General features: G+C 39.3%; 1 long non-coding RNA gene across 1 annotated transcript; it reads left to right on the top strand.

Annotated features, from left to right (window-relative positions):
* Positions 1–831: 831 nt before the first annotated feature.
* On the top strand, positions 832–24,521 carry LOC128143715 (uncharacterized). The gene is made up of 3 exons (XR_008235859.1): positions 832–960; positions 18,516–18,559; positions 24,440–24,521. It is a non-coding gene; the product is annotated as an uncharacterized LOC128143715 (long non-coding RNA).
* The last annotated feature ends 816 nt before the right edge of the window (positions 24,522–25,337 follow it).

Raw genomic sequence — 25,337 nt, 5'->3', positions numbered from 1 at the left:
CACACATGAAACGCAAGTGTAAAATGTGGCCAGCATTTCATGTTAATGCAGAAGACTTGCTGGAAGTAGCTATGTGAAGCTGAGCTAGCTGGCTGTTCGGTGCATAGACAGCGGTTTCACATGCTTTTTCCTAGCCACAGAAAGGTGTGATGTCTTCCTGGGAAAGAAATAGCCAGTATGATATGCCCATGGTGGCTTAGGACCACCCACAATTTTATTTCTGTCCCTAATGCTGTGCTGTCACTGTCTCAGTATTTGGTGCCTGCCTTGTGCCATAAACCTATCTGATTCTACCTTGTGGCAGTAACCCAAAGGATGAGCAAAGCAAGCCCTCCCAGCTTCCCCTCCCTGCATTGCAGAGCAGGCATGTCAGTGACTGTCTCCCACTCTGTGACTGCACACTGGAGAGTGCAGTGCCATCTTTGAAGTGCCAGGCATACTACTGCTGCTCACCCACGTGAAGAGGGAAACCTGATATGATGCATAAAGAAGTCCTCAGAAAATGAGAAGACAGCTTTGCAGCTCACCATGTGTTCCTTTTGCCAAGTTTGATGTGTTCTGGTCATGTGGAATGACATAGGGGGGGTGGTAAGAGGTCTCAGGGATACTTACGGAGGACTGGGGACGATCTGGCCTGAGCCAGGTGGCTGCTGGTCACTTTTATCCTTTCTTAAGGGATTTTCCACTCCCAAGTTTCACTACTAGCACACAGCTGCTGTGGGCTGAGCTACAGCAGACATAAACTGAAGTGAAACAAAAATTTGAAACTGACCTAACAGGGTAGTATAGGTTTAGCCATATCTCTAATGTGGCTTATAACCTGAGTAGAAAATAATTTCATATCAGCCAATCATGCTTAATCAAATGAAAAAACAGAGCCTGAAGAGGTACCTAAGGAATCATAGTTACTTGGTCAGTACAGAGAGCTGAGAAAGAATCCCAAGAGTCCCGAGGATCTTGGTAAGACTAAAACTTTTTTGCCAGCATTGCAGATAGTATAGTTAGACTATTAAGAATGGATATTCATCAGGAAACAGCAATATTTGTTTTCTTTCCTCCTTTATGTCTTCTGTCTGAGAATAAGCTGTCACGATTGTAGCTATTATTTATAGGAATTTAAATCAAATGCCAAGTACACAAATATTTCTTTCTTTACCACTGACTCACTCCAAGTATTGTGGTAAATTACCCTCTGCTTTTCATTTAGTATAATTAGTAAAGTTGACTTGTGTCCTATGATAGAATTTATCTTCAGCCTCAAGTTGAGGGTTTTTATTTGTCTGATTGTTTTTAATTGCATTTCTGAATAGGTGCAGTGTGTTTCAAGTGCCTTGAATTGAGATAATTGATGTTGACATTGCAAAGACAAATTGGGTAGCTGTGCTTAAGGAAACAGGGGACATGTGGATGTTATTGAAAAAGGGAAGTGGGAATACCTTGGAAGAAATAGGATCTTTGAACAGTAACATCAAGAAATGGCTTCTGAGCTGAAGACTGTGCCTATTATTTCAGTGCTGGCCATAACTAATTGACTGTTTTTCTCTGGTTTTGGAAATTTTTAAAGAAATCATGTAAGCTGAATCTTTGCTGAGGATGTAGTTGATCTACTAAGACACTTTTGTGAGGAAGCACTGTACTATGTCTGGAGTCTGGCACTCTGAGAGGTCACATACTCTCCTAAAAATGAATCAATAGGTTTACTGGCCAGCAGCTGCCAAACAGCTCTTCTCAGTGGTGCTAATTTGTTGTGGCAGGATTAGTTTACATTACCATTGCATTATAAAGAGCAAGACTGAAATCTGTATTGCCCCCTCTTCAGGGCAGTTGTGGTAAAGTGAAGTTACTCACCCACTGAAACTCAGGGAAGACACACAAGGTTCAGTGTGCTTTTGAAGAATTTTCTCAACTTTAATAAAGCAGCTTTGGGTTTTGAGTCTGAGCATGACTAAAACTGGTTTTGATTAACATTTTTCTTATGCACTTTTAATTCCCTGAACCCATCCTAAGTTGTGCTTAGTGCTGTAAAGATGATCTTAAATTAAAGTAGGTATATCCTTTATGGTTAGACTGTTATGTAGCCATATAGGCTAGGAGAATTTAACAAGAATCTTAACTGTAACCAGCTCTTACAAGTTGCTAAATTAATAATTTTTCACTTAAATTATTAGATTATTTTAGCCTCTTTTCGTCATATTGTTTCCTCAAACTTATTCATTACTTAAACACATTAGACACATGCTTTCAAACATTACATTGTGAATACCAAAACCATATTCTGTATAGATTCTTCAGTGATCACCTTAGCAGCCACTTGTAGAAAAACATTAAATGATGTGAATAACATCTCTCAGTTTGCTTTCTTCTCCCATGTTCTCACTAGAGGGAAGTGTATATTTTGTAGAGCCTCTTGTTTTGAAAAGGTTTATGTTTGATGACTTTGTTTTAACTTGAGCATTACAGAAGCATTATGAGTTGGTTTGTTTTGTTACTATGTATTTCTTCTGATAGAGACAATAAAAAAATCAGTGTGCACTTGAAGCAGTAAATAAGAGGTTTATACATGGGGAAAATCATTTCATCTCCAGGTGAATTCCATAGACATTTTTATTTCAAGCTTTACTTCTTCCACAATAAGCAAATTTGCCAGACATCACTTTTATCTCAGAATCTTGGTGGAAACTGTTTGAGTTTTAATATGTCAAACCGTAAAGACAGAGACTGAATCTAAATTAGATTGAAAGTTTATGGGAAATTTCTGAGATGCTTAAGGATTAAAGACTGCTGTCCAGTTGCTGTGTTCCACAAAAGTAGTGAATGAAGGTACTCAATTCAGTTTGAGAAATAGTGCAGTTTGAGAAATAGTAATGCTTTTGATCTCAGTAGATGAGTACTTGAGCATATGCTGTGAAATTTCAACCTTAAGTAGACTTTCTGTTGACATTTATGCAAGTCTTATGGAAAGTCTTATGATGTCATGGAGAGGAACATGGGTAATTCATGTGATGCTTGGGGACACTTTTGAACCTTTACTCTTTATTCACCCAGTTGTAATCCTGAGCCTGCTAAGGCTGCATTGCTAAGTACCCACTACCTCCATCAAAGCCAAAGAGCCTGCAAAAAGAGTCAGCGTGTCTTCCCTGCATCTCATACATTAGTCACCCCTCATCAGGTCCTAGAGTGCTCAGGATGTCCAGCTGGCTACCAACATGCAGTTTTTGCTCCATGGCTTATGGATTTATTTGAGCCAAAAGGGATAGGTAGGAGAGGAATGAGTGAGAAAAAGGTAAAATACGCAAATCAGGTTCTGATACATTGTCTTAAATATGTAATGCAGATTGGCTTGGTTTTCTAATCCTGCAACTCCAGCCCCCAAATTATCCCTTTTTAAGAAAAGCTTTACAGGAACCAGGCTATGCAATTTCAGTGGAGTCATTCTGCCAGCAAGTCGGACAAGAGATGCAAAAGCTCCTGAGGGCTGTGAGAAAGTCCCAGTCTGCCAACAGCTTGCAGCACAGCAAAGATGACTTCCAGCTCATTTTACTCTGTAGTTGTGGATGACCCCTGAAATATCTTCTTCTTCACCTGTTTGCTGTAGTTTTTCTGAGTATGTGTACGCTGCCAGAGCTCCAAGCAACTGGAAGCAAATCATGAGCCCATGCCAAAACAGTCTGCCTCTCAACAAAAGCTTTCAGTTGAGGTGTGGCATGACCTTAACCACAGCAGATCTATGGTTGGCTAACAGTGAAAGCAAAGCTTACCTTCATGTAATATTATACGAAGAGGGCAAACAGGCAACAGGGCTTTGTATTCTGGGTGAAAGATGTTAAAGAAAACTTTTACAGCTATAACTTTTAAACCAGCTTCACACATATGTGAGCAAAAAGGAGAACAGACTTCTTTTTTTTGACCTTTCCAGTAATGCCTCAAGCATCTTTACAGCAGACTATCCCCACTCAAGTGCCTCCATCAGTCAAAAACACACAAATGACAGCTCTATAGGAAAGGAAATGGTAGGGCTTATGCCTTTCTACCTCAGCTGCAACAAATATACAGGGCTTTGGCTGTCACATGTGTTCATACAGATAAAAAACATTGCTAAATGTGCACACAACCCCAAAACACTTCTCGCCACAGACAACAAACACCTCCTTCACCACTAAAAGAAAAAGGAGCTTTAACACATTATCACTTCACTTTCCAGGCTAGCTTTTCCTCCTCTAATGTCTCACCCTTATTTTGTGCTCAGCTTCAGGTTTTCAATGGAGAGTTTAGCATAAAGTCCTAATGCTGTAGGACCCACCATAAACACTGCCTAGGTACTGCCCAACCCAGTCATGGAGTCATTGTAATTGATGAGGAGATTCCTATTTCTGGCTGTAAATGCATGAGCAGGCCTGGTCTGTAATCCAGCTGCCATACAATCAAAGGTCTATGAAATGCCACTCTCTTTGAAGACTCTTGTGAAGAACCAAGTGCCGGGGACAAGTTTCACTCTCTCAGCTTTCAGAGCAGCACTAAAGGTTACACTGCAACAGTTCTGCTTTGCTGAGTTAGTTATTCAAGTCTGTACAAAGGTAGCTTGTATCAACTGACAGTGAGACAATCTGGAGGTTTTAAAGGCCATTTATGTGAAAAATATGCTAATAATTCAGAGATTTTAGTCATTTCAGCCAGTTTCATTTTTGTGATGTGACCTCATAATCCATTTAAATGAGGATTAGCACAGTCATCCAGAAACTTCACCTTAATGACACTAGCTCAAAATTAACAGAAAAACATCTATTTACCATGAAGATATAGGATTTTTTTTTTCTGTAGAAGGTGTGGGATTTTGTTTAAGAAATACATACATAATTTCTTGATTAAAACATTGGATTTTCAAATATAAATTTTGAGTTTTAAGATAAATGACAGGGCTTGGTTGAAATGTCCACATGAAGAAGAAACGATGAAAACCGCTGCTGATCTGAAAATCAATGTTTTGCCAAAATTTTAATTCCAGTAGTTACAGCTGAATTTTTCTTTACTGAAACAAATTAACTGCAGCTAGGGATGCTGCTAACATGTTTCTTACAGTAGTAGAGAAAGAGTTTAACTTTCCTCCTAAGCTAGGAAACTCCCATCTCAACATCCACCAAGAATTACTTTTAGACAAGGGTTCTTCCTCTCTTTGAGAAGCCATGCACCACTGCTGTGTACCAACATACCAAAATACCCACTCACAATAGCTGGCAGGCACAGTGGCTGACTCTTACATTTTTCTACTGTAGACTGGCTTTCATTAATCAACTGAAAAATGCAAGGGAGCAGTTAGTCAGAAAAGAAGCCCTGCCTCGCAGCTGTGACAGTCTGCCACGATGCATGTATCTTGTCCAAGCCCCCAGTCACAATTTCTTTCCTTCCATCTGGTATAAATATTTAGTACTTTTGATGTCACTGTTTCAGATTACTTGGGCTGTTTAAACATTCCAGTGTTCCTTGCCTCTGATGTATTTTGAAGGAAATGGCATATCTCGACCCTTCATCTACCTGTGGTTTTTTAATGACAAAACAACTATTTAGTGATGGTTTTCTATGGTGACTGGAATAACGGCAGCCTTGAACACCAGTTTAAGTATTTAATAACAGTTATAATATCCTTGTCATTCTCAGCACCAACAGGGTTTACTGGATGCTCCACTTTTCTATTGATGAAAATGAGAATAGCTTTGGAGTTCACTTCCTCTGACAAAATCTAATCACCTTCACCAAAAGAATGGTGGCATTGCTCTGAGAACTTGTCACTGTAAGGTTTTCTGATTTATAGCAGGTTTTCAGGTTTTCCAGTCCTTGTGAGTCTGGTGATTACCTTCAGGCTCTTAAGAAAAAGCTACTGGAGTGTTAGTGGACATGAGAGTGTCAAAGGAACTATTTGTCTATAGAAAGAAGAAATATTTTGCTTGAGCTCTAATGTTGTTAGCATCTGCTTGTTTTTCCAACATTGTTGCTGAGGTAACCTCTGACAATAATTGATATTAGTAATACTTCTAAGTAGTGTCCACTGTTGCAACATCATTTTAGTGTCTTTCTGTTCAAGGTTTACTACTGCTTAATGCATTTGCTGCCAAACAGATTCAGGAAGGAAGAGGGATTAATAGAAAATTTCTCAAGATGGTTTTATTTCCATCTGAAAAACTTCCATACAAAAACATGCAAGTGAGCCCTGACCATGTGGCAAATCTGTTGAGAAGCTCAGTTGAGCTTCTTACAGAGGAATTTTACGGTCAGAGAATGCCATCTGTGAAAACCAAATTCTGTTCCTGAAGCCATGCTTTACTTTTTATTACATTAAGCATTGTGCTTCTTTCATTGCCCCACCTAGTTAGGTTAATTCTGTCCCTGCTCTTCTTCCCCAGCACTGCCTGTAAGCTACCACCTGTGGAGGGTGTTAGGAAGAGCCTGCTTACTCACTCATGCTGTGACTAACTACTCTGCAAAGATAAAAAAAAAAAAAAGTCTTTTTACTGGTAGTCAATCATTGGGGCCAGATGAGAGGGAAAAACCTCCTTCTGAAATCTTTAGGAATTATGCCAGTGCTAGAAAGAGTCTAGTCATCTTCCTCTAAAGGGATGAAGTTGTAATACCCTGCTTTGAGGAAGGAGGATTTAAATAAAAGGAAGACTGACAAAAATAAACAGGGCATGAAGATGGGATAAAAGAAAATAGAGAACACTCAGAGTTATTACCCTTTAATGTAGCATTCACATGAAAAAATTTCTTCCTTTTCTTCCAAAGCATAATGTGCTTTTGCAGACTGCTTTAGAAGCAGTAAAGATACAGTCTTACAGAAGCAATTACAGCAAGCAAAGGAAACAAGAGGAACAAGAGAAACCAGAGGCCTTTGAGAAATGAAACTGCCCAGTATGAAGTCCGGCAGGAACTGGATCTCATGGAGGATAGAAAGAAGAGAGTGGAGGTATATATTTGACTCTTTTACTGAATGCCTACTGTTTTATCCAGCAGCCATTTTAAAATACAGGCAGCAACAGCGGACAACAAAAATTCCACAAGCGGCAGGAAGGCATGAATGCTCCTTGCTATAAATCTCAGTGAAAGGGAAAGCTGAATATGTGTGGTGCTGTGGTAAGGAGGCAGCCCATGCACCTCTCCCACACTAAATGTTTTACAGTAAGAATGACACTGAACAGTAGAAACCAAATACTGCACTCTACAGTATATCTGAAAGGAAGAGCAAACATAAGAGGAGGGGAAGGTCTTTTATAATATCATTATTCTAAGGGATCAGAACAAAGTTCTGCCTTTTGATTTTGATTTTCAGTCAATATCAGACTTAAAATGCGGACTCTTGTTGTAGTGTTCAGTCTTCATCCCGGCTTTTTGATTCAGATTTTGTTGAGACAGAATTTGGCCCACCTATGCAAAGGTGAAAATGAGGTTCCCCATGTTTGCAAATCGGTTTGAAAATTCTTCCCACTGCCAGAATGAAGCTATTCTCCATGGTGCATGGAAGTCATTCTGCAGTCCTGACCCAGGCAAAACTTCTGTTGATTTGAATTGTGTCTTCCTGGCTGTGGGTTATAGTTGTTAAGAATATTTTTAATGTGTATACTTTTCCTTAGCAGGATGTAAAGCACAGCTGGATAAAAAAAATAAACAGTTTTGAAAGTATCATTTGTTTTCACGCTTGAAAAGGCAGCTTCAGCTAGAGTATTATTGTGCCTGTATATGCAAGCATAATCAACATTTCTTCTGGTGACTTAGTATTATATTGCTTCTTTAAATGTCTTTTAAAACAGTTGATGAAATCATCTTAATTAGATGATTTGCTTTAGCATCTGCTGCTGTTGTCATTTCATTTTCAGTGTTTTCATTTGGTGAAAAGATTTTTCTTTTCCATCTTGCAAAACAACGTAGTATCTGTGTGCACATATGTAACTGTAGAGTGTATACATGTATTTTTAGCACACTCTGTTCCTTCAGCTGTGCTTGGGTAACCTGGTAAGCTTCATTTCCTTGTGTCTGCATGATCATGATGCACAGCATGGGGGGACTTTTGTACTGTGATAAAAGAGCTGTGAAATCTCGCATTTGCTTGTAGAAATAGAAAAAAAAATCTATCTTAACACCAGCTAAGAGTTCTTTGTAGGCTACAAAAATTCTTTAAAATAAACACTAAGTGGAGAATGGGATGACAGTCTACTGTAAGTATAAGGACAATTAATGTAAGCTTTGAGTAGATCAATATCTAGAAATTTAAAACTGCTTCCTGTTATTCTCCTGGCTTATTTTCAACCATCTTTAGACACAGTCAGCTGCTGAGATGTTTCCTTTGTGTGAGACTTTAGGTTTTCATGAAGAGCTTCTCACAGTCCAGCAGCATTCATTGGAAACAAGTCTAGGAGCTGCACGCCAGAGGAACAGATAGGCTGGAAGGCAAGAGGCTGAGACTATTCTGTAAGCTCAGGAAGAGCTAACCACTTTCTTCTGAGGGTAAACAGCAAATGTATGAACAAATCTATCATATATACTCTAATGAGGATCTGGATGTCACTTTCTTTATACTAAGAAGTGTTTGTTTCACTCCTCACCCCAATATTCTGAGTCAATAAATAAATTTAAAACATAACATCTTACTGTATCCTGACTTGCAAAGATTGTACAGAAGCAAGGGAAAAAGACCCACATACTAGCATATGAATTATTGCACTTCATTTGTTAGAAAACTCTAGATGGCACTTCTTTAAGAAAGGGAATTTGGTGTTTACTTTTTTAGAGTCTGCAGAGTATAAATTGAGTAGACCATAAGAGTGGGAACTCTACTCTTCCACTGGTTTCCTTTCAAATGTTAAACTAGATGATATATGGAGTCACTGCTAGGCATGAATGGTAATCCTTTTAAGGGCAAAAGTTCGACCCTGATTTCAATGGCACCAGTCTGACTAGTGATAAAATACTCACTGGCTTCAGTAGTTCTAGAGCTGCACTGGAAGACTGGCTGTGCTCAGACAGAAATGGTATGAGAACAAATCAACTAAATCCCAAACAAAATCTTTTTAACACATTTAGACTGAGGGCGAGCTGTTACATAAATGGAAACTGCTGCTTCTCAGATGCCACTGCTGTTTTCAAGTGAATGTGGCAGTTTGCTTCAGCTGCAATGTCCTGTGCAAGCCTTGTGCCCAGTACTATCTCCTGTGGGGCTCTGCCATGGTGATGGGCAGAGAGACAGCTGCTCCCACAGTCTGACCAGATGTAGGTGCAGGAGACACTCCAGGAGAAGATGGCAGCACTTTGGGCATCTTCAGAGGCACAAGTGCCAACTGAGAACTTACTGGGGAGAATAGTAAGAACTTGTGGACTCTAGTCACGTGGACTTGAGTTATAAATGGGGTGGTAGAGTGACAGGAGCCCAATTCCTATCTTTGATTAAAGATACTTCAGTTCTTTGCAGCTTACACTGATTTGGAGAGAACCGGTCAATACACTTGATGGCAGAGCTGCCATTCAGAGCGACCCTGGGGAGACTAACGGGCCAACAGCAATCTTGTGAAGTGCAAGGACAATGCAAAGTCCTGCACTAGAGAAGGACCAGCCCCTTCCAATGATATGGGCTGGGGACTGCCTGGCTAGGGTGGACCTCTGTGGAAAAGACCCTGTGAACTGCAACTTTTATTTGTAATACGTGCTTTAAGTAGTGAAGGATAAAATTCAGCCCTTAGGAAAAATGCCTGGTCAGGAACATAGTGCAATCATTTCATCTAATACCAACCACCACACACTGTATAAATAAAAGAGAGCTATATGGTCCTACTTCTACTATTTCAATAAAAGGAGAACTACATTTTTCCTTTGGGGATTGCAGAGCTTTACTCTGATTTCAGGGAGAACTCAGACTTTCTGAAAGGAAGATGTTATATTACAGGCTTGCCATTCACACTGTTTGTACTAGCAAATCTAGAAAACACCTCAACTATGAACATCATCCCTTCCCCCTTCAATTTAAATTCAAGGCAGTTTAGTACTAGTTTTCATCTTATCTGCATATAGTAGCTACTTGTAACAATGTTTAGTAACTACGTGCTAAACAAAACAAGTTTACAAACCAAAAACTTTGGGTTTGTTATCTTCTCCACAGGCATGCATATTACAGTGATAGATGGGGGTTTGGGTGGAGTTCATTTTGGTTTGTTACTGCCTATGGATCACACAGCTCATAGATGAGTATGGCACTGAGTATATGACACTAATTTCCACAGAAGACTAGAACTCCAGGTGGCTGATGTAGACGTTGCCATCTTATCATTAAACAAGCTTGCTCTATCACTGACTGACTTAAGAGCAGTGTGGGGATCAGCACAGACTGTGAAAGTCTTTTCAAGACTTTGAACACTTTCGTGTTACTAATACTAAGCATGCATTTAGGAAATTTGTCCCTGCTGAGCTCTGTGCTGCTCTGAATGCTGCTAACTGCTGAACTGGCTCTGTAAGCAGCAGTGCCTGGAGACACTGGACAAACAGATTGAAAGAATCCATCTTTTTTCACTATTTGCTCCTACTTTTAAAAACATGCTCAGTTTGTCCAGGACTAGAGATCACCATTGTGATTGCCATTGCTACCTGGCCTGTGAAAATGTTAGCTTAAAAGTCCAGATTGGGAGTCAGTAAAGAAGGAAAATGAGAAAACAGGATGTGTCATGTTTTGCTGTACATAACCCCCACCTCAATGGAAAAAAAGCAGAGGTAGGTGTCTACCCAGTGGAAGGAAGTGCACTGCAAGAGATGGAAGAGGAGGACAGTAGAGAGGGTCTGTGCAGCACACAGAGCTCCACAGTACATTTCTTTTTTGTATTACACATACATACATCCTACCCTTCTGCAAAGTCATGGGGTTGTGGGCTTTGGTTTGCAAAGCTGAACAGCAAACTGAATAGGTACAGAAACGTGGTTCTTTTTTGTGAAGGACTAGTTCAAATTCTTGCAACATTAAAAATATTACATTATTACTGCAAGGTTTCGCAGATGAGAAGCAAAGTTGAGGCTTAAAGCAAATTATGTTTTCTTCCATCTTGGTTTGCTGAACTGACCATAAATGTGACTCCAAGCCTAATCTAAGGATTTGAGGATTTCAGGTGGTGATTGATAGATCTCCAAGCTTGAAATGGTGGTGAATCTTTAATAGAAGAAAAGGTAATCATCACTTAAGTGGAGAAGACATCTTGTGAGAAAAGGAAAAAGATCCATGGAGTGTAAGCAGGCTGTGAGATAGTAACAACAAATTACTTTAACCAGAATGTCTAAGGCCATTTTACATTTTAGATTAATGTTCTTAATGGGGCAGTTACCTGTACGCTTCTCTATCAATACACAGTGTTTTGGGTAGTACTTCTGCACAAGGTAAAATTACTTCTGTAATGAACAATTCCATTCCTTTATAAATGTGTGACAGAGTTCTGTAACACTTGTCACTCAGTTTGTGTACGGCTTGTGTACAGGTATAGTATAATTTATTTTCACAGTCCTTTGCAAGTGAGTGTCATGTCACTGACAGTGGTTTCTTCACACTCTTTCATATAAATACTTTCTTGGTCCCTGGAGCTGTCACTGAATTGTGCTGCATTACATGCATCTTAAACTACCAGGGAGCCACAGGCACAATAAATTAATTAGTCCCTAACGTTAGACACAAAGAAAAGGTTATCTGGTATGGTATATTCCTTTATGTCAAACTCACAATGCTATGCTAGTAAAACAAACTGATCACAACATAAAATTAATCTTAATGCATTTTGTATGTTGGCATTTTTATTGATTATTTCAGACATTGTTCTATTTGGGCTTCTTTTCTAGCCCAAAGACATCTAAAGTGAACTTTTAAGATAGTAAAATATCTAGCACACAAAGCCACTAACAGTCTTTAAAGCAATAAAATGATTTTATTATGCACTATAGTGATTTCCTTAGACAACATTTTGACACCTAAGTGTTAGGACCAGTAGTTTGTCTTGGTGGGTTTAAGCTGGCATGATAATCCTTAGCTTTGTTCTTTTGCTGTTTTCAGTCTTCACCACAATCTCTCTCTAAACAATCTGAATTTCTCCCTGTTCTGCCTATGTGTGCTGAAGAAGATTTAAGCTGTGATTTAAACATTAGAAGTCAAAATAGAAAAGCTTGTTTCTAACATGAAGGTGAAGGAAAGGTCAACAGAGAAGCCGGATGGCTGAGGTGGTCTGACAGTTCGAGTAGGCATAAGAAAACTGTCACGGTCATAATTTAAAGAACAGAATGAGTAGGAGGTGAGATTCAGATACAACCTCGGACAGTAAAGTCAGTGGCTGTCTGGGATGCGATGCCTTCTCATCGGACAGCAATGGACTGAGACGTCTCTCTGAGAAGTTTGAAGAAAGCTGTGAGCACTTACTGAAACAGACAATCTGCCTCTGCTTTTCTGAAACATCACCCCCATGCTCAGTAGAAAAGTAATGAGTGTAAAATGCACTGCTGCAAGTGTCACAAAGTAAGAAGACCTTAAGCTGAGGATAACACAATCTACAGATGTAGATAGACTTTGAACTAGAGCCAAAACATGTCATCTGTAAGACTTATGAAGATGAAATCTGCTGGTCATGATGCAAAAGAGAACACAAGGAAAGTATCTGTATTTTTTGTGCCAGAATCTTTAGTGGTTAAGGATAACAAGAAAGTGGTTTTGGGGAATGTGATGGAGAAACACTTGCCAATGCAAATAGAATGAAAACCCTTGTTTTCCTGAATATTTCAATGTTTATTGCTGGTGCTCTTGGTTTTGACAGCTTGCTACAGGCAGGTAGCAGTCCTGGTTTCATCTGTGTGATCTAAAACCTGTACTTGACAATAACCACAGACTTGTCAGCACCATGTACCTTCTACCCCTGGCTCCATGCATCATATTTCGTTTTGCAGACAAACTATAGCTCTTCCTTTCTAATAGGAAAGACAAGAGAAGTTCAGTAGCTGGGTGGAGATCTTGACTTGCCCAAGGCAGAAGAAAGGTCAGGTAATGTTTCTGCTACTTCAGAAATGACACAGTCACCTGCCTATTGCCTAACCACACTTCCTGTAAGAGGGCTGATAAAAGCCTGCTGTAAAGGCTTTCATGTCTAAAACAGGTTACTAATCTTGCAAGTTATCAGAAGCCCAACCCATGAAACTCAAATGGTGACAAACATGCCAATCACATGTCTAATCATGTAAGGGATAAACTGGTATGGGGGAATCATGTGTAGGATTATCCCTACATGTGTTTGGTACTACAAAGGAAAAATAGATTTATGGTGGTAGGTTACTATGGGAAACGTGCCTTCTCATAGGGGAATGTGATACTGACTTGCTATACCTGATGGATAGTGGGAAAGAAGTATCACCTGCATGCATTACAAACACCATGTTACTGGTGCTGCTGCTCTTGAGGCACCATGCAGGATCACATGCTCAGCTCATGAAGCTTGGAAGGGCCTGTGGATGGGTTCTTACCAACTACTAAGATTATTTTTAATTAATTCTTCAAACCACCTAATACCTTAAATACTATAGGATTGCTAAGTAGATGCTCTACATCAATACAGGTTTGAACTACGAATTGCAAAATGAAAGGAGAAAAAAACCTAATGCAATATATGATAATGCATCAACAAATGTAATCTAGTATTGGAGGACCCTTATTTTATTGGTAATTGCAAATTAAATGGCCATCTCATTATTGCTGTGTATTTTTAGCTTAATGCTTTACCTCTGTGGTGTGAATGTTATATTTGGCATTTTAAATAAAAATATAAAACATTCAAGAGCTTCCTCAGGAGACAATTTTTTGCCTGAAAGTGCTTTTCCTGTGTCAGTAACACAGTTCTAGTACACAAAGCACAGATTCAGCCAGTCAAAACTAGCTGGCACAAACGTTGCAATTTCTATTAATTTCTTTCTCATTTTTACATCTGAATGTGATTGATATATCTCCAACCACTGACAACACAACCTTGTGTCAAGAGATGAGTCAACTGAGAAAAACACACATGCAAAAAAAATTCAAATAAATTCTTTTTTTCTAACAACCCCCCCCCTACGTTTACAAACCTAGTGCAAGAAATTTCTGTGTAACTGAATGGAGGTTGTGCTAAAAAAGAGCTCCACCTCCACACATCAGTGCAATGCCACTAGGACTCCCCTGACATTTTACATGGAATTTAGTAGTCTGCTTCATCTGCACAGGTAAAGTCTTTCCAAAACGAGAAGTTTACCAAATGGGAGAAAGATGGTACTAAGGTGCCTTTAATTATATATGGGTAATACAGATGCATAAAAGTCTATGTAACTGAGAAGATGGTGGTACTGTGGCTGCTAACAGGTAAAAAGAAAAGCTCAGTGCTGTGAAAATTTTTCCTGCTGATGCCCACTTTCCACAATAATAGGTGTAGGATAAGAAATTAGGTGTATAATAGGATGATGTCTCAGACCTGGTTGAGAAAGGTACCTTAAAAAATCTGATCAATTTTGTAATAACTCAGAACCATTGTCCCCAGGAGAATATGAGACAATGTATGTGAAAAGTTCACATAGATCATTTAGAGATGTAGAAAAGGGTGATAGGACAAACATTTTTTTAAATAAATGGTTTACCAAGAATAGGGGAAACAAAACTATTCTTTCACTTGCTGGAGGAAAACATGAAGGAAAGAGCTGGGATAAGACAAGCAAGGGAGAAAATTGGAAAGATCAGAAAAACTTTCAAGAACCAATGATAAGGTAAAAGTAAGTAAAGCTTCTACAGGGAGCAAGCAGAGTAAATAATTAACAGAGAGAGAACGAAGTCAAGACAGAAGGCATGTTTTTCCAAAGATTTTGCCAGGACTTCTGAAAAAAGTAGGGAAAATTACAAAATGAGAGAGAATACAGAACCTGCTAAAGTAACAGTGGCTGAAGGGCTATCCTCTTACCATATCCTAACTGTCCTTAGGATAGAGAAGGAGCTTTCAGGCTGCAAATCATGAGTTTGTCAGAAATACTTCAGCACATCTGTATCATGTCTCTTTTGCAGCAAATGTAAACACTGAAACCTTTAAATAAAAACCATGAAAAACACTCTGTTTTCCATGTATTTGGAAGTAATTTTGAGTTCCCCTCACAGAAATTTTTAAACACAGATTGCCTATACTCAACTTTTTTGAAAATACAACATTCAGGCGATCTAACTAACTAAGCAACATTAACTCCTAGAATTCACTTCTTTCTTTGTTTTGAAAAATAGCCAGTGGACCATATACCCATGACAACACTGACTACTATGCTAACTCTAAACTGAAAACCAAAATAACCTGTAGTTCCATGTTATTGATAATTTTCTGACCAAGTGGTTAATGAGGTTCCTGTCATTAACACTTCTGTATGCCCACCGTGCCAGCTGTGCTTATTCACCTGTTTGTGAACTCTCTTCTCTAAAGCAAAACTGTAAAATTATCAAGTTATAGCAAGTCACTTCCTTAATCAGCATTTGAAAAGCAACCTTTTTGTAAACTTAGTCCAGAAAGTAGCCACATTCACTCTGTTCTGGAAATGGGAACTAGCCCTGCTGAAGGATATGCAATGCAAGAATGCAGCCTGGGATTCCTAAAAGGGCTGAGACTCTGCCTTTCAGTTCTTGTGGTTTGTGTATGCAACAGGGGCTCTAGGTTCAGGTCTCAGATCCCCCACGGACTTTGTAGATTTCCTGCAAAGCATTTATTTGCTTAGTTGGATTTCTTACTAAGCGAGTGTTTGGTAACTATGGGATTCTAGGTACTGCATGATGTAAATCATCCACAATTTTAAAAGATCATAGCGACGTTTAGGAATTTCTGTGGTGGTGATCCGCAGACCCACCAGCATCACAATACATGTTTCAAAAACAAGCTAAGCTTGTGACAGTAAAGACAACTATCATTTGCTACAACAGAAGATAGTTGTTGTGTTCTCTAGTTTAAGAGAAAATACTGTCTGGGGGAGGGGAGTCTAACTTCCAGGATCTTTGTCTCCAGACACTACACTTAACCAAATCTCCAGCCATTCTCCCCTCAGAAAAAAAATCCTATTACATTTGCTTGCAACTACAATAAATGACTTGGCTTAAGTACTTTTCTCCTTCTTTCTTGATAGAGTCTCAGCATGAAGGATGACAAATCATCTCAAATAATACTTAATCTTTAGAAATTATTTACAACAAGTCAATACCCCCAAGAATAAAAGAAAGCATTTAATGTGGCAGACCATGATGTAGGGGAAGCAATAAAAGGGAAACGCAGCTTGAACTGTAATATTGCTGGGTAACTTACATCTCCCTGCTGAAGGCAGCAGAGTTGCAGTTACCGAACGCCTAATCTGTTCTACTGTTTTTTAATCAGATGTTGGCATTATCTGCCACTAATTGCTTTTTCATTTCCACTTGTAATTATTCCATTGCATGTTTGTGGTGAGAAGCTGAAAATGAAGCAGATCACCAAGAAAGAATTAATTGTTAATGAATAATCATCAGTAGGAAGCCAATTTCATTATCTTCAAAGAGGTAGCCAGAGATTAACTACTAACTGGGGTTCTTCTACTTTCAGTGTATGACTGTAAAGTAATCACAAATAATCACACCCTCCAACTTCATCAGTTATTTTCTACTATGTGAATTGATACCCATTTTTGGTTTTGTTGTTTAATGTTAATGGTAGTATTCAAGCTGGGGAGTGTTAATTGGAAGGTGTTGTATTCAGTGGGCTTCAGCCCTAATTATTAGAGCATCTTTTTCATTAGCATATGATTCTAGGAGGGATACATGGTGGTAGTTACTAAATTCACCATGTTATAAATGCATTATCTTTATCAATAAATTTTACAGTCATTTAAAATAGAATGATACATGCAAAGCTACTTTCTCAGCAATGCACACCAGTAGGTCTGTTTTTAAAACATGCCATCATTAACTGTTTATTGAGAAACTCTCCTTAAATCAACATGTCGAAAACAAAGGCTGCATGGGATTTAAGCAATGGGTATAATAGTGCCAAGGTCTGAAAGAAATCAAATAGAGTAAAAAATCTGTTATATACTAAGCAGAAGTTTAAAAAAAATCCCACCTGCCTCATCATTATTGCATAGACTGATGGTCCAGTGAGAATTGTTGACTCTCAGCTTTTCATTCTGCCTTGCTACTGATTTTTTGTTCAGTCCTCTGAGATACCAAAAGCAACTGTAAAGAATAGCTCTCCTAATGTTTTTAGATGAATTCTGTATTACAATTTTATAATTTTTATTGAACTGATACAAAAGAAATAATGTCAACTGTAGAATAGATTCAATCTCTGTGTACTACTGCACTCTAGTCTTCTCCATGTGTGGGTATCTGGTAACAGTGGAAATACTGCCTGTATTTTTTCCAGCTTTGTACCTCTGCATGTGAAGCTCCCTGAACTTTCACCAATGGAACAGTTGTCACCTGTTAGTTCTCTTCTGTTTGAACTGATTTAAGACAAGCCAGCTTTTAGACACAATTTTATTTTTCTCTGGAGCAGGGGACATAAGGCAACCCACCACCTGCATCTGGAGGAGGAAATACATTAAAAGTAGTTTTGTTCATGACCCTCCTCAACAGCCTGATTAATCCTTTAACTGGAAACCTAAAGAAATATCACTAAGGCAGATGAACTCTTCATGAATTCCAGGTTTTCTGCAAAGAGAAAGAATGAAACTTTACAGCAATCTTTTGCACTCCTAACAGACTCCACCTCAGAGATAACACCAGACATAGTCAGTTATAAAAGGTTTCTGAAAACCATTACAATTAACAATAAAGTTTGACCTTTGCTGAGGAGTAAAATTTGGCCTAAATGAAGTTTACCATCCAACATGACCAGCAGTTTAGGAAACTGGAAAGTTCCGTTCAGCTACATGCAACTTCTTAAAAAAACATGTAACATCAAACCCCATAAAACATTGCAGAGCAGTTACCGTGACCTATTGTCAATCATATAACTAACCTGTGCCACCTCTGTAAAGTAGCAATATGCTCCTTTCTCTTTGAAGATTGTATTCAATGTGTTGTGACAGAGCTTAGATGACTGAAGTAATTTCCAGGCAAAACAGTCAAAAGCAGCCAAGGTAATTTTCTATTTAAGGCAAGATATTTTTCTCATCTATCACGACAAAGCGTGATGTGCTGATGTCACTGCTGCCACAAAATATTCTTCAAATTGTGCACGTTTGCATTCAGAGTAGGGTGGCTTCTGTTATATTTCTTTTTTTGGCACAGAATCTGATGATCTATTAAATAAATATTAATCCCTTGCTGCCTTCAAAGCTGTCTCTGCCATATTAGGATTTTAAATATCTTCATTAATTGCTTAACTACCTTTTCCTAAATTCCCCATGGGGTCCTTTGATACTAGTCGCTCTAATGTGTTACAATGTGATTCATGGCTTCACTCTGCTGTAACACAGAATGTATTTTTAGCAATTTTGTTTTACAGATGTCTCTGACAAAATGAAAATTCAACATTTTCAGACTCCAGAGGTAAGCAGACCTAGAAAGAGCCATTATAGTAGTACATTTTTAAAAGGATAGAAATCAGTTCTGTCTCAGTTCATGTTTGTGGAAAATGTTTGTGATCAGAACCATTCCGTGGGTAAATACATACCTTCAGTTTCTAAGCCACACAGAACACATTAGTATGAAACTGGCAAGAGAAGCAATAGGAAAGGCTGATTATTGAAATATCCATGATAAAATTATTGTATGAGGTGATTATTCACATGAAAATGTTATTGCTTAAAGCTACAATAGGATAAAAAAGGATCATAAAGAAATGCTAGAGATCAAACCAATTGCTTATACCTGGTGCAGAGGATCATTTAAAGCTGAGATTTTAAATATAGCCCAAGATTTTAGTTGCCCTGCTACAAAAACTAGTTGACAACTGCCTTGTGTTGGTTTTCCAATTGCTGCATATCATAAGTTGAAAAGATTGATCACAAGACAGTAATACACAACTTATATGTATGTTCAGAACGTGATGATGTTCTGTATATGGAAAAGCTCTCAAACTTAATCTAGCCACATACCCAGGAGAACAGAGGTGAAATGTGGAAAAGTCAAATGGCAACCAGGAAAAAATAGCTGTACTTTGTGATAGTCCTGGAAAGATCACTCCTGAAATGTAACAGGAGAAACTTACTTTCAGTAAAATAATTTTGGCAGCTGCAAACACAGTCACAATAACCAAAAATGTTATGCTTATGTATTTATGCATTCATACTTTTGATGCAAAGACCTGATACATTGTCTATTCATGTATCCTCCAAAACTGAATTTGCCCACCTCCTCCAATCCCTGGTAGAGACCAAGTCGTACACATTTTCCCATAGGATACTTCATGTTGAAATGGCCACAGTATTTTATAACCAGAGGTTGCATTACTTATTTTGTCATTGTCTCTTCTGTTTAATCATCTTGCTTAGGGGAAACAAAAGATCTGATGAAGCATCTCCTGGCTCCCCTAATTAGAGATTTGGGTTCAGTGATGAGAATACTGATCTAATTAGCTATGCATATTCTTTTGTAATTGGCTGGGACAAACTGATCTTCAAGAATATTTTAGACTTTTTTTTGCTGTGTCTTATTCTGTGGTATTTTTGTCATGCTACAGACTCTGAAGAGAGTGTAAGAAATAGCATTTGATTTTTCCCTAAGAAGCAAAAGTTGGCTAAGTGTTCATCTGTTGTTGGGCCTTCTCATGTGAACTTCCCAGCTTTGATTTCTGACCTTTCTTGCATTAAAGGAGGCATTTTTATTTGTATTGCTAATAGCTAGCTGTCACACTTAGCCTGATGTATCATAGACACAGATAATACCGCAGGCTTGGGTTTCCCTTGTGTTTAGCCTAAATTGAAGCTTATATAAGAACACTTTGACTATAGCTCACTTTGAAATGAAGGTGATGCCTTTATACCGAGAAAAGCGTTTTGAGAAAGTGACATATTGATGGCACAGTGGGAGATAGTAGGAATGCCATCTTTTTGTTACAAAGATTCATAGCGAAAGGGTCTTCAAGACTGGCTTTTTTATTGTTTCCAGTGAGGAAATGCTGATCACAAGATAAAGAATTCAGAGGTAGGTCCATAGTCCAATGCTAGCTAGAATTTTTGTTACAAGAAAACACAGCCTTTCTTTTGGGTCTGGCTCTCCACCAAATTGTGTTAATTCTTTGTCATAACCAGACTGGACTATTGCAGTGAGCCTCTACATAGCAGTATAGATAACTATTCATCTCAAAATTTCAGGGAGCAGAGCATGAAGTTTCCTGCCTAGCTGGCTTATTTTTTGTAAGTGACATTTTACAGCTACTCAGAAAAATGCATTAGTATCCATTTTACTTCTGGAAATATAATAACTTATTAGTATAGATCACTAAGCACTGTAGAGCTTTAGTATAGATCACTAAGCACTGTAGAGCTTATGTCTTATTTCCAAGAAGTGAAATTCTGTGGGGTACTTGAATGGCAAGCCTCCAATTTATACATCTTCTAGAAGACCCTGTAAATTTGTAACTTGACTCAATTTTTAGCCAAATTATAGCTGATTCCTTCATGTATGTATTAGAAGGAAGGAAACTTTTCAAATTTGGTGCATGATGTAGAACAGGGATCTGTAGTCTGCCTATAGAATTCAATGATAGAAAACTCCTATTAGATCTATCAGCTTGAAAAAAATGTGGAGCTGGAACACAGAGCATCTTTATCTTTGCTGTTACCACCAAACAAAGGAAAAGTGCTTCCTTAAAACAATAAACGAAGGAGAAAAAGGCTTCCATAGGAATAATGCAGGTTTCCAACAGCAGAGAAAGATGTTTCTTCCATTGTTCACTATAACGAGGAATTTATGACACTTTCAGTATTTTATCTGATTGTCTATTTAGCTATAATATAAACATATGAACTATTAAATCCAGTTAGAGACCTCTTGGATCTATCATATAAATCATCATGGGTCATAGTCTAAAAGCCCTGTTACCTTCAGCTTTAAGGAGAGTATTAGGCATTGAAAGTTAAGCAAAACAGTTCATTTATGTGGAACATTATGAAAACCAACCAGTATGCCATTTGTGATCAAGTATCAAGACTCTATAATCTCTGCTTTCCTTAGCTGGATTCTTCAGACCACAATCAAAATGTCACCAGAACAAACACAGAGAATTTTTAGGTTCATTCAGGCACACCCCAGCTCATAGATTGACACGATGGACTGTGACAGCTCTTTCAGAGACATTCCAGTCCATCATGTCCTGTGTGGCTGTTGTTCACGTACACAACTCTGTGCACTAAAACTCCTTATGAAATATTTATCCCCAGAAAGGTAATGTGCATTATCAGTAACAACTTCCCCCCCCCAAATAAGTTAGTCATTTGTCATTTCCCCCCAAACCACTAAGTGTGCATCACAGATTAACGTCTTCAAATGTTCAGCTAAAAAAAAAAGACAGCAGGAGAAACTATTTATAATTTATAACTGCCTGAATAAACTAGGTGAAAATTTCATGCCTTTCGAACACTTTAAAAGGGCCAAACAACCAGCTGCAAAGTGGAATTTATAATTGGAAGCAGCGACACACTATACCCTACAGCAGCATCAAGAGTACTTTTATAATACTGCCACCTGAATACAGCATAATTTCATAGAATCATAGAATCATAGAATCATTTCGGTTGGAAAAGACCTTCAAGATCATCGAGTCCAACCATTAACCATGCCCCCTAAACCATGCCCTGGAGTACCCTGTCCACTCGCTTTTTGAATACCTCCAGGGATGGTGAATCCACCACTTCCCTGGGCAGCCCATTCCAATGTTTGACAACCCTCTCAGTAAAAAACTTTTTCCTAATATCTAACCTAAATCTCCCTTGCCTCAACTTGAGGCCATTTCCTCTCGTCCTATCTCCAGACACCTGACAGAAGAGACCAACACCCACCTCACTACAACCCCCTTTCAGGTAGTTGTAGAGAGCGATAAGGTCTCCCCTCAGTCTCCTCTTTTCTAGACTGAACAACCCCAGATCCCTCAGCCGCTCCTCATAAGACTTGTGCTCAAGGCCCCTCACCAACTTGGTTGCCCTTCTCTGGACATGCTCTAGCAGCTCTATGTCTTTCCTGTAGTGAGGGGCCCAAAACTGAACACAGTACTCGAGGTGTGGCCTCACCAGTGCCAAATACAGGGGAACAACCACCTCCCTGTTCCTGCTGGCCCCACTGTTCCTGATACAGGCTAGGATGCGATTGGCCTTCTTGGCCACCTGGGCACACTGCTGGCTCATATTCAGCCGGCTGTCAACCAGCACGCCCAGGTCCTTCTCTGCCGGGCAGCTTTCCAGCCACTCTTCCCCAAGCCTGTAGCGCTGCATGGGGTTGCCGTGACCGAAGTGCAGGACCTGGCACTTGGCCTTGTTAAACTTCATACAATTGGCCTCAGTCCATCGATCCAGCCTGTCCAGATCTCTTTGTAGAGCCTCCCTACCCTCAAGCAGATCGACCCTGCCTCCCAACTTGGTGTCGTCTGCAAACTTGCTGAGGGTGCCCTCAATCCCCTCATCCAAATCATCAATAAAGATATTAAACAGAACAGGGCCCAACACCGAGCCCTGGGGAACACCACTTGTGACCCGCCACCAACTGGATTTCACCCCATTCACCACTACCCTCTGGGCTCGGCCATGCAGCCAGTTTTTCACCCAGTGAATAGTGCACTTATCCAGGCCACGAGACGCCAGCTTCTCAAGGAGTATGCCATGAGAGACAGTGTCAAAGGCCTTGCTGAAGTCTAGGAAAATAACATCGACAGCCTTTCCCTCATCCACTAGGCGGGTCACCTGGTCATAGAAGGAGATCAGGTTGGTCAAGCAGGACCTGCCTTTCATAAACCCATGCTGACTGGGCCTGATCCCCCTCTTATCCTGGACTTGCCATGTGAGTGCTTTCAAAACAAACCGTTCCATAATCTTTCCTGGTACCGAGGTCAGGCTGACAGGCCTGTAGTTCCCTGGATCCTCCCTCCGACCCTTCTTATAAATGGGAGTCACATTGGCAAGCCTCCAGTCCTCTGGGACCTCCCCTGTTGACCAGGAACGCTGATAGATGATAGAGAGTGGCTTGGCAAGGACCTCTGCCAGTTCCCTCAGTACTCTTGGATGGATCCTATCAGGTCCCATAGATTTGTGAGTGTCCAGATGGCGTAGCAGGTCCCTAACTAATTCCTGCTGGATTAAGGGGGGTATGTTATGCTCTTCATCCTTACCTTCCAGCTCATGGGGTGGAGTACCCTGAGGATGACTGGACTCACTATTAAAGACTGAGGCAAAGAAGGCATTAAGTACCTCGGCCTTTTCCTCATCACTGGTTGCTACGTTCCCTTCTGTATCCATTAAAGGATACATTTGAAAAGGATTTCATTTGGCAACAAAGTCCTTGTATCAGCCACTCCTGAAAAACACTCAATTCAATAATGTAAAATACACAGTCATATTTTTGCATTTATTTATAGGCTTTCTTTTTTATTCCAAAACAAAATTTCAACATAGCATACATAATTCCATGTAGTTTTAGGGGTTTTTCATTAAACTATAAGTGAATTGCCCTTCTGGCTGAAAATCTGTTTTCTTTTGCATTCCCATCTCTCCTATGTGCTACATTCCCTCTTAAATTCCACATGGATTCTATAGATTTTATTTAAGCAGGGCCAAGTTGCATGAACAGATCTGCCCTAGAGAAGTTTGCCTCTTTTAGCATGCAACCCACCACTAATGCTCCTTTTTCATTTAGGTTTTCAATTTGGATGAATTCCAAATTACCATTTATTCCAATAGAAATGCAACTAATTACACAAAGCATCTTAATAAAGAATGGAAACAAGATTAAAAGCCTTCCTCCTTCTGGTGTTTCAATGTGTGGAATTTATAAAATGCAGAAAGGTGCTTTAATTTCAGTTGTTGTTAGGCCTCTTAAACAATCTTTTATCCGGTGTTTTAGTACTAGCCAAATAGAATGGTATTCAAGTTGAAGGCAAAATACAGTCACTTTATATGCATTTATTACACAGGGTTTGTCTTACTCACTATGTTTTGTCATGTTTTGCAAAAAGTAACAGACAAGCTCTTCACATATGATGTGTTCAGAGCACCTATTCTGTCCTGGATAATTCCCTGCCCTAAGAAAGATGTTTCTGTCTTCAAGAGCTTTGCATACTATGGAGAGATAAACGGGTATGTAACTGGAAGAAAGAACAACAATAGATATTTTATAGGTCAGCTTGATTCACTGCAATCAAAACACAAATTTGTACAGTCTCTAAGCACACTGTCCAGTTGGATAAGATAGGTTTCAAACAAGCTCTTAATGGTTACACAGGTATAACGGTCCTAAGCAGAAAGAAGAATGAGGCTGGAAATGGTCAAATTAGACAAGAATTATGGGAGATGGAGAAGTGTAGGGGAAGAAGACATATTTAAGGAAGGTAATTATTATGTGAGTGATAATAACAGTAGCACTGATACCACTAGAGATGTGAAGATGGTGACTGAAGTCCCAGAAGGATATAACACACTCTGCAAGTGGGCAAGTCTGATGACAAGTTTTTAGACTTGAAATTACCCAACAGAAAGAATGCATGTACTAGGAAGGCCAAAGAATAGACTTTTCCCATGTAACCATTGCCCACAGTCAAGCCAATAAAATTACAGATCTGTGCTGGCAAGAACAGATTGCGAGAGTACAAAGGAAAGGGATATTTCCTTCTGCCACTTCCTCTGCACCACAGAGAAGGTGTGGCAGGATCCAGTTAAAACAGCCACTATACAGCACAACAGATCACTTATGCAATGCTGAACAGTCAAGACTCAATCCCCTCATGAGGAATCTCTCTTATATCCATGGCGTGATCTGTTGAACAGAAAAAAATCTGTTACAGAACTAAATGAGAGAGCTGGAACTCAATCGAAACTTGTGGGAATACTGAGGAACGTTAAAGCTGGAGATTAAACTGGAGTAAGGATGCACTTTAAATCAGGCAATACCCTGCTCTGAATCTTCATGTTTGTAAGAATTTTCCACTAATGTGGACGCTACGTGTAAATGGGTGTTACAGAAATTTACAGAATAGCACAGGAAAATTATCTGGCCACCCAGCAGGGCCGCTGCCACTGCTAGTCCTCTTCCTCCTGGATTCAGTGTCTGTATGTCCCCTCCCAAAAGCACAGCACACTGTTTGTTTCTTCCCTTGTCAATTATTCAGCTCATGGTTATATGC

The sequence above is a fragment of the Harpia harpyja genome, chromosome 7 (genome assembly GCF_026419915.1).
Source record: "Harpia harpyja isolate bHarHar1 chromosome 7, bHarHar1 primary haplotype, whole genome shotgun sequence".
Classification (NCBI taxonomy): Eukaryota; Metazoa; Chordata; class Aves; order Accipitriformes; family Accipitridae; genus Harpia; species Harpia harpyja.
This window is presented reverse-complemented; position numbering and strand designations above follow the sequence as displayed.